This window comes from Balaenoptera acutorostrata, chromosome 11, assembly GCF_949987535.1.
Source record: "Balaenoptera acutorostrata chromosome 11, mBalAcu1.1, whole genome shotgun sequence".
NCBI classification, from domain to species: Eukaryota; Metazoa; Chordata; class Mammalia; order Artiodactyla; family Balaenopteridae; genus Balaenoptera; species Balaenoptera acutorostrata.
The window spans coordinates 73,902,410-73,916,664 of NC_080074.1; the positions used below are offsets into that span (position 1 = coordinate 73,902,410).

Genomic DNA, 14,255 nt, shown 5'->3' on the forward strand with positions numbered 1-14,255 from the left:
CCCACCACTCCTCAGAAATAATTGCCAGTTAGATAATCAATAGACTCCTAATTTTCAAAATGCAATGGTCTATTTTTAGTCTGCATCCTATTCGAACTCATTTAAGAACTGAACACTCGGAAGAGCTTCAAGATGGCGGAAGAGTAAGACGTGGAGATCACCTTCCTCCCCACAAATACATCAGAAATACATCTACATGTGGAACAACTCCTACAGAACACCTACTGAATGACGGCAGAAGACCTCAGACCTCCCAAAAGGCAAGAAACTCCCCACGTACCTGGGTAGGGCAAAAGAAAAAAGAAAAAACAGAAACAAAAGAATAGGGACAAACCTGTACCAGTGGGAGGGACCTGTGAAGGAGGAAAGGTTTCCACACACTAGGAAGGCCCTTCGCAGGTGGAGACTGCAGGTGGCAGAGGCGGGAAGCTTCGGAGTCACGGAGGAGAGCGCAGCAACAGGGGTGCGGAGGGCAAAGCAGAGAGATTGCCACACAGAGGATCAGTGCTGACCAGCACTCACCAGCCCGAGAGGTGAATAGGTGCTTCCTTCCCCCTGGGGGGTGAGGGCAGGGAGCTGAGGGTCCGGCTTCGGACGTCGGATCCCAGGGAGAGGAGTGGGGTTGGCTGCATGAACACAGCCTGAAGGGGGCTAGTGAGCCAGAGCTAGACAGGAGTGTGTCCAGAAAAGGTCTGGAGCTGCCGAAGAGGCAAGAAACTTTTCCTTACCACTTTGTTTCGTGGTGTGCAAGGAGAGGGTATTAACAGCACTGCCTAAACGGGCTCCAGAGACAGGCGCGAGCTGCAGCTATCAGCGTGGACCACAGAGACGGGCATGAGATGCTAAGGCTGCTGCTGCACACACAAAGAAGCCTGTGAGCAAGCACAGGTCACTCTCCACACTTCCCCTCCTGGGAGCCTGTGCAGCCAGCCACCGCCAGGGTCCCGTGATCCAGGGACAACTTCCCCAGGAGAACACACGGCGCGCCTCAGGCTGTTGCAACGTCATGCCAGCCTTTGATGCCGCAGGCTCACCCTGCATCCCATATCCCTCCCTCCACCCAGCCTGAGTGAGACAGAGCCACCTAATCAGCTGCTACTTTAACCATATCCTGTCTGAACAAAGAACAGACGCCCTCAGGCGACCTACACACAGAGGCAGGGCCAAATCCAAAGCTGAACCCCAGGAGCTGTGCGAACAAAGAAGAGAAAGGGAAATCTCTTCCAGCAGCCTCAGGAGCAGTGGATTAAATCTCCACAATCAACTTTATGTACGCTGCATCTGTGGAATATCTGAATAGACAACAGAGAAACACACAGCAGATGATGGAGCAAGGGAAAAACCCACCAGACGAAACAAATGAAGAGGAAATAGGCAGTCTGCCTGAAAAAGAATTCAGAATAATGATAGTAAAGATGATCCAAAATCTTGGAAATAGAATGGAGAAAATACAAGAAACGTTTAACAAGGACCTAGAAGAACTAAAGAGCAAACAAACAATGATGAACAACACAAGAAATGAAATTAAAAATTCTCTAGAAGGAATCAATAGCAGAATAACTGAGGCAGAAAAACGGATAAGTGACCTGGAAGTTAAAATAGTGGAAATAACTACTGCAGAGCAGAGTAAGAAAAAAGAATGAAAGAATTGAGGACAGTCTCAGAGACCTCTAGGACAATATTAAATACACCAACATTCAAATTATAGGGGTCTCAGAAGAAGAAGAGAAAAAGAAAGGGACTGAGAAAATATTTGAAGAGATTATAGTTGAAAACTTCCCTAATATGGGAAAGGAAATAGTTAATCAAGTCCAGGAAGCACAGAGAGTCCCATATAGGATAAATCCAAGAGGAAACATGCCAAGACACATATTAATCAAACCATCAAAAATTAAGTGCAAAGAAAAAATATTAAAAGCAGCAAGGGAAAAACAACAAATAACACACAAGGGAATCCCCATAAGGTTAACAGCTGATCTTTCAGCAGAATCTCTGCAAGCCAGAAGGGAGTGGCAGGACATATTTAAAGGGATGAAAGGGAAAAATCTACAACAAAGATTACTCTACCCAGCAAGGATCTCATTCAGGTTCAATTGAAAAATTAAAACCTTTACAGACCAAGCAAAAGCTAAGAGAATTCAGCACCACCAAACCAGCTCTACAACAAATGCTAAAGGAACTTCTCTAGGCAGGAAACACAAGAGAAGGAAAACACCTACAATAACAAACCCACAACAATTAAGAAAATGGTAATAGGAACATACATATCAATAATTCCCTTAAATGTAAATAGATTGAATGCTCTAACCAAAAGATATAGATTGGCTGAATGGATCGAAAAACAAGATCCGTATATATGCTGTCTACAAGAGACCCACTTCAGACCTAGGGACACATACAGACTGAAAGTGAGGGGATGGAAAAAGATATTCCATGCAAATGGAAATCAAAAGAAAGCTGGAGTAGCAATTCTCTTATCAGACAAAATAGACTTCACAACAAAGACTATTACAAGAAACAAAGAAGGCCACTACATAATGATCAAGGGATCAATCCAAGAAGAAGACATAACAATTGTAAATATTTATGCACCCAACATAGGAGCACCTCAGTACATAAGACAAATACTAACAGCCATAAAAGGGGAAATCGACAGTAACACAATCATAGTAGGGGACTTTAACACCCCACTTTCACCAATGGACAGATCACCCAAAATGAAAATCAATAAGGAAACACAAGCTTTAAATGATACATTAAACAAGATGGAATTAATTGATATTTTAGGACATTCCATCCAAAAACAACAGAAAACACTTTCTTCTCAAGTGCTCATGGAACATTCTCCAGGATAGATCATATCTGCGTCACAAATCAAGCCTTGGTAAATTTAAGAAAATTGAAATCATATCAATTATCTTTTCCAACTACAATGCTATGAGACTAGATATCAATTACAGGGAAACAACTTTAAGAAATACAAACAAATGGAGGCTAAACAAAGCACTACTTAATAACCAAGAGATCACTGAAGAAATCAAAGAGGAAATCAAAAACTACCTAGGAACAAATGACAATGAAAACACAATGACCCAAAACCTATGGGATGCAACAAAAGCATTTCTAAGAGGGAAGTTTATACCAATACAATCCTACCTTAAGAAACAAGAAAAATCTCAAATAAACTACTAAACTTACAACTAAAGCAATTAGAAAAAGAAGAACAAAAATCCCCAAAGTTAGCAGAAGGAAAGAAATCATAAAGATCAGATCAGAAATAAATGAAAAAGAAACGAAGGAAGCAATAACAAAGATCAATAAAACTAAAAGCTGGTTCTTTGAAAAGATAAACAAAATTGATAAACAATTAGCCAGACTCATCAAGAAAAATGGGAGAAGACTCAAATCACCAGAATTAGAAATGAAAAAGGAGAAGTAAGAACTGACACTGAGAAATACAAAGGATCATGAGAGATTACTACAAGCAACTATATGCCAATAAAATGGACAGGCTGGAAGAAATGGATAAATTCTTAGAAAAGCACAACCTTCTGAGACTGAACCAGGAAGAAATAGAAAATATGAACAGACCAATCACAAGCACTGAAATTGAAACTGTGATTAAAAATCTTCCAACAAACAAACAAAAGCCCAGGACCAGTAGGCTTCACAGGCTAATTCTACCAAACATTTAGAGAAGAGCTAACACCTATCCTTTTCAAACTCTTCCAAAATATAGCAGAGGGAGGAACACTCCCAAACTCATTCTATGAGGCCACCATCACCCTGATACCAAAACCAGACAAAGATGTCACAAAGAAAGAAAACTACAGGCCAATATCACTGATGAACATAGATGCAAAATTCCTCAACAAAATACTAGCAAACAGAATCCAACAGCACATTAAAAGGATCATACAGCATGATCAAGTGGAGTTTACCCCAAGAATGCAAGGATTCTTCAATATACGCAAATCAATCAATGTGATACACCATATTAACAAACTGAAGGAGAAAAACCATATGATCATCTCAATAGATGCAGAGAAAGCTTTCAACAAAATTCAACACCAATTTATGATAAAAACCCTCCAGAAAGTAGGCATAGAGGGAACTTACCTCAACATAATAAAGGCCATATATGACAAACCCTAAGCCAACATCACCCTCAATAGTGAAAGACTGAAACTATTTCCTCTAAGGTCAGGAACAAGACAAGGTTGCCCACTCTCACCGTTATTATTCAACATAGTTTTGGAAGTTTTAGCAACAGCAATCAGAGAAGAAAAAGAAATAAAAGGAATCCAAATCAGAAAAGAAGAAGTAAAGCTGTCACTTTTTGCAGATGACGTGATACTCTACATAGAGAATCCTAAAGATGCTACCAGAAAACTACTAGAGCTAATCAATGAATTTGGTGAAGTAGCAGGATACAAAATTAATGCACAGAAATCTCTTGCATTCCTATACACTAATGATGAAAAATCTGAAAGTGAAATTAAGGAAACACTCCCATTTACCACTGCAACAAAAAGAATAAAATACCTAGGAATAAACCTACCTAAGGAGACCAAAGACTTGTATGCAGTAAACTATAAGATGCTTATGGAAGAGATCAAAGATGATACAAATAGATGGAGAGATATACCATGTTCTTGGATTGCAAGAATCAACATTGTGAAAATGACTGTACTATCCAAAGCAATCTACAGATTCAGTGCAATCCCTATCAAACTACCAAGGGCATTTTTCACGGAATTAGAACAAACAATTTCACAATTTGTATGGAAAAACAAAAGACCCCGAATAGCCAAAGCAATCTTAAGAAAGAAAAATGGAGCTGGAGGAATCAGGCTCCCAGACTTCAGGCTATACTGCAAAGCTACAGTAATCAAGACAATACGGTACTGACACAAAAACAGAAATACAGATCAATGGAACGGATAGAAAGCCCAGAGATAAACCCACACACATATGGTCACTTTATTTTTGATAAAGGAGGCAAGAATATGCAATGGAGAAAAGACAGCCTCTTCAATAAGTGGTGCTGGGAGAACTGGACAGCTACATGTAAAAGAATGAAATTAGAACACTTCCTAACACCATACAAAAAATAAACTTAAAATAGATTAAAGACCTAAATGTAAGGCCAGACGCTGTCAAACTCTTAGAGGAAAATCAGAGGCAGTACATTCTATGACATAAATCACAGCAAGATCCTTTTCGACCCACCTCCTAGAGAAACAGAAATAAAAACAAAAATAAACAAATGGGACCTAATGAATCTTCAAAGTTTTACACAGAGAAGGAAACCATAAACAAGACAAAAAGACAACCCTCAGAATGGGAGAAAATATTTGCAAATGAAGCAACTGACAAAGGATTAATCTCCAAAATTTACAAGCAGCTCATGCATCTCTATATTAAAAAAACAAACAACCCAATCCAAAAATGGGCAGAAGATGTAAATAGACATTTCTCCAAAGAAGATATACAGATTGCCAAGAAACACATGAAAGAATGCTCAACATCATTAATCATTAGAGAAATGCAAATCAAAACTACAATGAGATATCATCTCACACTGGTCAGAATGGCCATCATCATAAAATCTACAAACAAGAAATGCTGGAGAGGGTGTGGAGAAAAAGGGACCCACTTGCACTGTTGGTAAGAATGTAAATTGATACATCCACTCTGGAGAATAGTATGGAGGTTCCTTAAAAAACTAAAAAAACTAAAAATAGAACTACCATATGACCCAGCAATTCTACTGGGCGTATACCCTGAGAAATCCATAAGAATCCAAAAGAGTCATGTACCACAATGTTCATTGCAGCTCTAGTTACAACAGCCAGGATGTGGAAGCAACCTAAGTGTCCATCGACAGATGAATGGATAAAGAAGATGTGGCACATATATACAATGGAATATTACTCAGCCATAAAAAGAAATGAAATTGCGTTATTTGTAGTGAGGTGGGTGGACCTAGAGTCTGACATACAGAGTGAAGTAAGTCAGAAAGAGAAAAACAAATACTGTATGCTAACACATATATATGGAATCTATATATATAAAAAAAAAGGTTCCGAATAACCTAGAGGCAGGACAGGAATAAAGACGCAGATGTAGAGAATGGACTTGAGGACATGGGGAGGGGGAAGGGTAAGCTGGGACGGAGTGAGAGAGTAGCATTGATATATATACACTACTAAATGTAGAACCGACAGCTAGTGGGAAGCAGCCGCATAGCACAGGGAGATCAGCTCAGTGATTTGTCACCACCTAGAGGGGTGGGATAGGGAGTGTGGGACGGAGAGAGATGCAAGAGGGAAGAGATATGGGGTATATGTATATGTATAGCTGATTCACTTTGTTATAAAGCAGAAACTAACACACCATTGTAAAGCAATTATACTCCAATAAAGATGTTAAAAACAAAACCAAAAACTGAACACTCTCTTGTAAATGTTCATCTAGTTACCTTATCTTAGTTTTCTTTATCCCTCTCTATTTTGTTGTTGTTTTATATTTTCTCCTTTGCTGGCACTCTTCCCTTACCTAAACAAATGATGAAATATTTTAATTATGACCTTGGCTTCCTCTCTTCACTTTGCTCATTCTCTCTGTCCATATCTTCTACATCATGGTTTAAATTATTATAACTATGCCACTAATACCCATATCTGTTTCTAGTCTTCATCTCCTGACTAAGCAAAAGGATTGCATATCCTCTCTTCTTGAATGACCCACAGGACCTTAAACATAACATCCTCAAAATACATTTTTTTCTGTATAATTCTCTTTCACCAAACTGAGTTCTCTTGAGTTTTCACACTTCTATCCCCTCTTTAGAATTTTTCTCTATTTTTGATTCTCAGCTATCTATGATTTCTATTTCTTTAAAAAAATGCAATCAAGAGAGAACTTCTAAATGTTGCTAGTACCACATCCACCCACTTACTTTCATCTGTATCCATATATTACATATTTTCTTTGGTTAATTTGCATGAGCTGCCCTACTTCTACCTAAAACTAATCCCTCCTCTACTTGGAAGCCATCCATACCTGTTTAGCTACTCAAAGACAATACTCCAGAATATCACCCTACCTCCTGTCTCCTTGATTTTTCCTCTTTACTGGATGATTCCCATCAACATGCAACCTGATTTAAGAAATTTTTTCATCTTAAAAATTACAACAAATCTTCCTTGATGCACATTCCTATCCAACTACTCTTCCATTTCTCTGCTTTGTTTTATAGCAAAACTCAAAGAATTGTTAATACTATCTCCCTTTCCTCTTCTCATATCGTCTTGAATCAATTCAATCAGGCTTATCTTCTTACCAATCCATACAATAGTTTTTCAAGACCCTGGAGACTTCTACACCATCAAATTAATGGTCATTCCTTTGTTCTCATTTTATAGGAGGTAGTAGGAGTTTTTGACATAGTACATCACTCCATCTATCTCAAGACAGTTTCAAGACTTCCCTAACCAAGTATAAAAAATAGTGAAAATCCTGTCCCCAACCCCCCAACCCCAAAGCCCCTCTTCTGCATGCTCCCAGCTCTTCACAGCACCTATTACCACCTGACATACACTTACTTTTTGTGAAATGTAAGCTCAATGAGATTGAGGACTTTGTGCTTACACCAGTCTTCAGCCCATATTAGGCACTCACTAAATATTGTTTATACTATTTGTTTTTACTATTTACACCAGTATACTAATTAATGAATTTATCTCAGACCCTCCTAATTTTTATCTGCACTATATCATGTGACTACCAAATATATATTTCTATATCAATTTTTTCCCTTTAAATCTACTTTCCATGCTATTATCTTTCCAAAGAATAGACCAAATTATATAGTAAATAAATCTACAACAATGGTAACATTCTAAGGAAAAGGAACAATCAATATAATATCTTGCATGGCTTGATCAAAATTTAGGAAAATTCTTATTTTATCGAACATTTTCATTAGCCAATTGACATACCTTTTAATTGCTTTAAAAATATAGTACTTAAGAGCATTTTATAGCACTCATGGTCATACATACTTGGATTATAATTGTGGCTCTGCCATCCCATGTTTTTGGTCATGTTATTTAACCTTAGAACCTCATTTTTATTATCCATGAAAATGGGGTGATCATAAATAAGATCAGGTTCCCAAGGTTGTTAGGAGCATTAAATGAATGAATGTGTGTAACTATCACTATTGTTGTTATATAGATATTCTTTTTGTTCAGTGCTCACTCAGGACCTCACATCTACCAGGTTATTAATGAAAAAAATTATTGAACTGAACTTATATTCTGGCTCATAGCCACCCAACAGAAGCCTTATTTCCTTCATTTGAAAGCTATCTCAATTAGTATTTACATAATTCACAATACTATTTGCAAAAACATGTATAAGACTAAGCATAACAATCAAAAGAAATATTTTTCAGTCAAAAATATCATTGAAAGGTGGACAATGAAGATATAGGCTGTCTACTTTAAATATACTGTAGATCTACTTTGCTACAATACCTGGTCCACTGTGTGAAATCAATAAATATTAATTTATGGTGATTTACATTAAATATTTAGAAAGGGTCAGTTCTGTACAATTATTAGATAATTCAGTCCCTGAACTGTTCTTACAAAATGGAATCAAATTCCAGAGAGATAATAAAGTATTAGTGCTCTTTAGATAGAACAAATAAGTCAGAACACCAAGTTCATCATTTCTATAATAACTGAAAGAATTAAATTGAAATAGCTCATTAATATCAAAGAATGCTATTGTATAAGACCAGGTATAAGAACCTAAGGGGTGTTCTATCTATTTTCGGGTCTAACACATTTTAATGTTAACTTGGCAAGAAAAGATAGATTAAAAATACATATTGCACCTATAATTTTTAAACTATTTTAAGTTGTAAGTTTAAACTATTTAAACTTATTTTAAAAGCATTTTCTCTCCTGCTAAATTGTTTCCTCAATTTGATTCCTTTGACTTTATCCCACTTTTTTATCTGTGTGTTGGTTTACAATAAGAGTGTTATAGTTGATTAAATCAATAAGGGAACAGATGCAATAAAACATATAATATATAAGACATTAGAAACCAATACATTAACATTATTTTGTGATTAAATGAAAACAATGAGAATAAAAGCCAAATTTCTATTTAAACACAGTTTTGATTGCTTTAAATATCTGGAGTACACCATCAACAGTATTTGTAAATGAGCACAGCAGTTATCAAGTATAACGACTATTCCATGAAAATAAATATCTTGAGAACACAGTACAATATGCATACACAATCAATCTTTAGAAACGTTAAATTATTTCAGAGCATTTTGGGGACAGTGTTATATAATTTACCTGGGTTTAAAAATCCCATCTGACACTCATTAGCTCTGAGAACTTGGCAAGCTATTATGCCTTGAGCACCTCAGTTTCTTCATCTGTAAAATAAGAATATTACCTACGTCATCAGTTTGTTGAAGAATTAAAGGTGATACGTATATTCTATATAAACTTGGAGTTACCTTTCATCCTTCCTTCTCCTTCAACCCATTACATTAATACTTTCTTTCTATTGTCTCTCACCTAACAATGAAATCTGGCCTCTGCCCAGATGCTCACCTCATATCCCTCAGGATACTTTTCTCCCTAGTAGATCCTCTTGCATCCAATATAGTACCTCAAAAAATACTACAAACCACTGCTAGATCAACTTGTCTAAAGCACCAAACTGTGCATTCCATTGTCCTCTTCAGATATCTACAGTTATTTCTGCTGCCTACAGAATGAACTAATTCCTAAACTTGTATTTTATGTTCTCCACAATCCGGGTCTCTTGGCTACACAGATTTATTGCCTAATATTCTTCTTCATAGATACTCCATTTCACTCAACTAGTACTACTCATTGCCCAGAAAGAGGTAATGTAAACTCAGACCTCTTTTACCAAAACAGTTTTCCATTGCCTGTGATGGACTTGCCCTTCTTTGTATCACAGACTCCTATTAAGGAACATTTCTTTAACAGCAAATCAAAGTTAAGTCCATTGGCATTAAGTATGACTTACTTTTTCTCATAACTTATTTGTATTGTTGTTTATGCTATTATTTTACTGCAATAACCTTCTGACTAGACTATTTCTCCTTTTGCCCTCTGCAATTCATTCTCCATACAGCAGCCAAACTGATATTTTAAAAATGCAATCTTATCAGGTCACAACCCTGCTGAAAACCCTCTAGTGTGTTCCTATACTTAGAAGAAAAGACAAAAGCATCACACATCACTCTGTACCTACCCACACTGCCTCCTCATTTCTGCTCTGGGATTTGTCATTCTGCCCTTACTCACTAGGCTCATGGGCCCCTGCACTGTAATCCTTCTTTGTCTTTAATTTCTCCACATCTTTTCCTGGCCTACTTCTCTCATGAGACCTTCTCTGACCATCTTTTGTAAAATATTCACCAGCACACACACAAACACACACACACACACACACACACACACATTCATGCACACATAACCACTCTCTACCCTTCCCCTGTTTTTTTGTCTTCTTAGAATTTATCATTATCTGAACTTACTTTTATTACTTTTTGATGCTACCAAACACCCAACTCCTCATCCTTTTTACAAATGTGTCTCTAATTCAGTATATTGGAAATGCTCAATAAACATTTGTTCAATTAGTAAATTAATCCTTCTGCCAAAAAGCATATAGTCTGTTTCCTTAACCAGAATATGAATTCCTTAAGGAAACAGAGTTGTCTGAATGCTCTAATATTCTTGAATCCAGTAGAGTGGCTTGAACATGATAGGTGCTCAAACGTTTGCTTTTGTTTTTGTTTTTAATTAAGTAGAATGACAGGTTGAAGCAAAATGAATGTTAAGAATTGAATTATGTGCAAACAAGTAGAATTTCCAAAGTGAAGCAGAAAATAGAACATAAAATAAAAATACCCCTCTACCAGTTTTATAAAAGATCTGGTTTCTCATTCAGTGTGCTATGAGAATCTATTTTACTTTATGTTGAGGTTTTATTGGCAAGTCATCAGCCATATTTTGTACAAAATTTCAACCCCATTGAAATCTAACTAAACCACAAGACTCTGCAGATCCTAAACGAATTGAATTAATTAACTCCAGGTCCTGTAAACCCTGCAAGGGAACTTTCTGTCAAGTGTATATTTCTAAACCCAGACAATGGCTTTTAAACTTTTTTTTTGTAGTGTCATCAAACAAATTTCTCTTTGTGATAATATAGAATGGGGGGAACACAAATCAGTAAAAACACCAACAGTATTAAAACTTCAAAGGAAACCAAAATAATTCACACCAAAGTATTTTCAAAATCTTCTAACAGCAAACTGTTTTGCTGAGCTATTTTTTTCCTTCCCCCCACTCAAATTTGATGCTAAAGTTTACACTGAAAAGTTTAAAAAAGTAGACAAGAGTGAGTGAGTGAAAGCTGGGCACATAGTTATCATTTAATGATTATTTTAAATGAAGAAATGAAACAATATAAAAGACCCTCAATACTATTAAGAGGTCCCAGAATATTATTACAATATATACAAAATTCAAGTGGTTTGAAAAAATGAGATAGAAATGTGGTAGGTGATTATTTCATTTGTAAAAAATGCAACAAGTGAGACCAAAGGAAATATGACTTTTTTCAATGGGAAACTAAATGATAGAGACAGAATGGGTTTTTATGTTGACCTATGTTATCAAATTAATTTCCTCAATTATGCCTGTTTATCCTATATTCATATGCATTTGTGACTCATATAGTTAGTTCTTTAATAATGAATAAAGAATTAAGTTTTTTAAACAAATATCTAAGATTATTTGAAGCAGTATTTTTTTTTAACATCTTTATTGGAGTATAAATGTTTTACAATGGTGTGTTAGTTTCTGCTTTATAACAAAGTGAATCAGTTACACATATAAATATATACCCATATCTCTTCCCTCTTGCATCTCTCTCCCTCCCACCCTCCCTATACCACCCCTCTAGGTGGTCACAAAGCCTGGAGCTGATCTCCCTGTGCTATGCGGCTGCTTCCCACTAGCTATCTATTTTACATTTGGTAGTGTATATATGTCCATGCCACTCTCTCACTTCATCCCAGCTTACCCTTCCCCTTCCCCGTATCCTGAAGTCCATTCTCTATGTCTGCATCTTTATTCCTGTCCTGCCCCTAGGTTCTTTAGAACCTTTTTTTTTTTTCCATATATATGTGTTAGCACACTGTATATGTTTTTCTCTTTCTGACTTACTTCACTCTGTATGACAAACGCTAGGTCCATCCACCTCACTACAAATAACTCAATTTCGTTTCTTTTTATGGCTGAGTAATAGTCCATTGTATATACGTGTCACATCTTCTTTATCCATTTATCTGTCGATGGACACTTAGGTTGTGAAGCAGTATTTTTTAATATTTTGAAGTGTTTTAACAATTAAATACTATTTGGTAATAGTAAGACTGGCCAAAATATGATTTTTTTTTAAATAGAGCATTTGACATCAGTACCCATATATTGAATGAAAATCACTGAAAAATGAATGGATTGAAGATGACAATAATAATTAAGTATGAAAATGGTAATTGTTGGAAAGTTTTATGTGGTAGTTTATTGTAAAAGTAAATAGTAATTCTGTTGAATAGACATTTTATGATCAGTGTTTGGTCTCATAAAGAGAACTACCTAAGAAAAAATGAGAAATTTAGAAAGGAATTTTAGGTCTGAAAATATTTTCCAGAACAAAATAAATAAATAAATAAAATTATATCTCCCAATTAAAAATAGTTAAATAAATATGGTACAATTCAACATGGACTATTATAGCTGCTAAATGTGCTGATTATGATTATGTGACAATATGGATCATATTAAGTTTTTTTGGGGGGGATGATCATATTAAATATTAAGTGAAAGAAGCAGGTTGTAAATTATTATAATCCAATCACAAATATGTAAAGAAACATTTGTTTAGGGAACAGAAGTTTAAAAATAGAGTTGTAAAATGATAATCATGGTTGTGATTGGAAAAGTTATTCCCTCTAATGTTCTATTTAAAAAGTGATTTTATTTTTCAAAAATATAATGTTGCATATGTGTTATGCTTCCATGTAAGTGTCCTTGCACTGGAATACCTCCATTTCTAATATATCTATAAATCTATCTTTAGAAATTTCTCCTCTGTCCACCTTAAAAACTGGAGTACCCTAGTGATTCTTTCTATCTCTTACTCCATGCACTCATTTTTGAATGGCTTAAACAATCTTCCTCCATTCTCACTAACTCCCAAGTCTTTCTATCCCAACGACTACCTCCATGCTAAGTTCCAGTCCTCTGTATTTCAAGGTGAACTGAATGTGCCAGAGTTTTCTTGAAAAGATTTTGTACAGAAGTGTTAACAGTAATTCCTTCAATCATCCCTGGCCTCCTGTAAGCTTTCACGTGACCATACTTGTTTCTCAAGCTGGAAACCTTACTAACCTTAATAAGTAACTTCACTTCTTTCTCTACCGCTCCTATCAGAAGCAACCAGTAACCAATTACAGGCTTTTTTACTCTAGAAAGTTCCTTAATTTGATGCATCTTCTCCACTCTCACTTCATTTATTCATTCATCTACAGTGTTTTTTAAATTTTTTTCCAAATACTCATTCTAAATACTTAGTCTTTATTATCTCACTTAATCTTTACACCAATCATACACATTAGCACTATTTTATAGACAAAACTGACACACAAAAAGGATAAGTAATTTGTTAACATAGCTAGTAAGAGGCAAAGCTGGCATTCTTAATTATTGCAACTATCTCCCTTTCTCTATGTCACTCTTTCTAATTATTTTTTAAAATATTTTTTGTTCCCCATTGCCCATTTGGTAACAATTCAAACTCATTAATGTTTCAAAGAAAGCTCTTGAAAGCCTAGAGCAAGTGTAATTGTCCAAGCTTATCTCTTAACACTCCCTACCCAACACCGTGTGTTCCTGCCAAACTGAACAGAAAGACTCAGGACATGTTGGGTCCTTTCTCAACCCCATTAGTTTATGCATGCCTCAACATCTGTCCCAATCACTGCCTGCAAAATACAAGACTCAAAGTTGCTTCTTCAATGAAGCCTCCCTTCCCTCTGTCAGCAACCTGCAGAATAATTTTTTCTGCTCATCACATTTCCATAACACTGTATCTGACACATTATCTAT

At 36.0% G+C, this 14,255-nt stretch overlaps 1 protein-coding gene across 5 annotated transcripts in view; it reads right to left on the reverse strand.

The window, feature by feature from the left end:
- Positions 1-14,255, reverse strand: part of CNTN1 (contactin 1) — a 370,073-nt gene that overhangs the window by 313,527 nt on the left and 42,291 nt on the right. The window contains exon 2 of one of the 5 annotated variants that reach the window (XM_057557626.1): positions 9,390-9,472. The exons of the other annotated variants lie outside the window; for them this stretch is intronic. The gene's annotated coding sequence lies outside the window, so the exon portion shown is untranslated. The remainder of the gene's footprint in view (positions 1-9,389; positions 9,473-14,255) is intronic. 5 annotated transcript variants of the gene reach the window in all.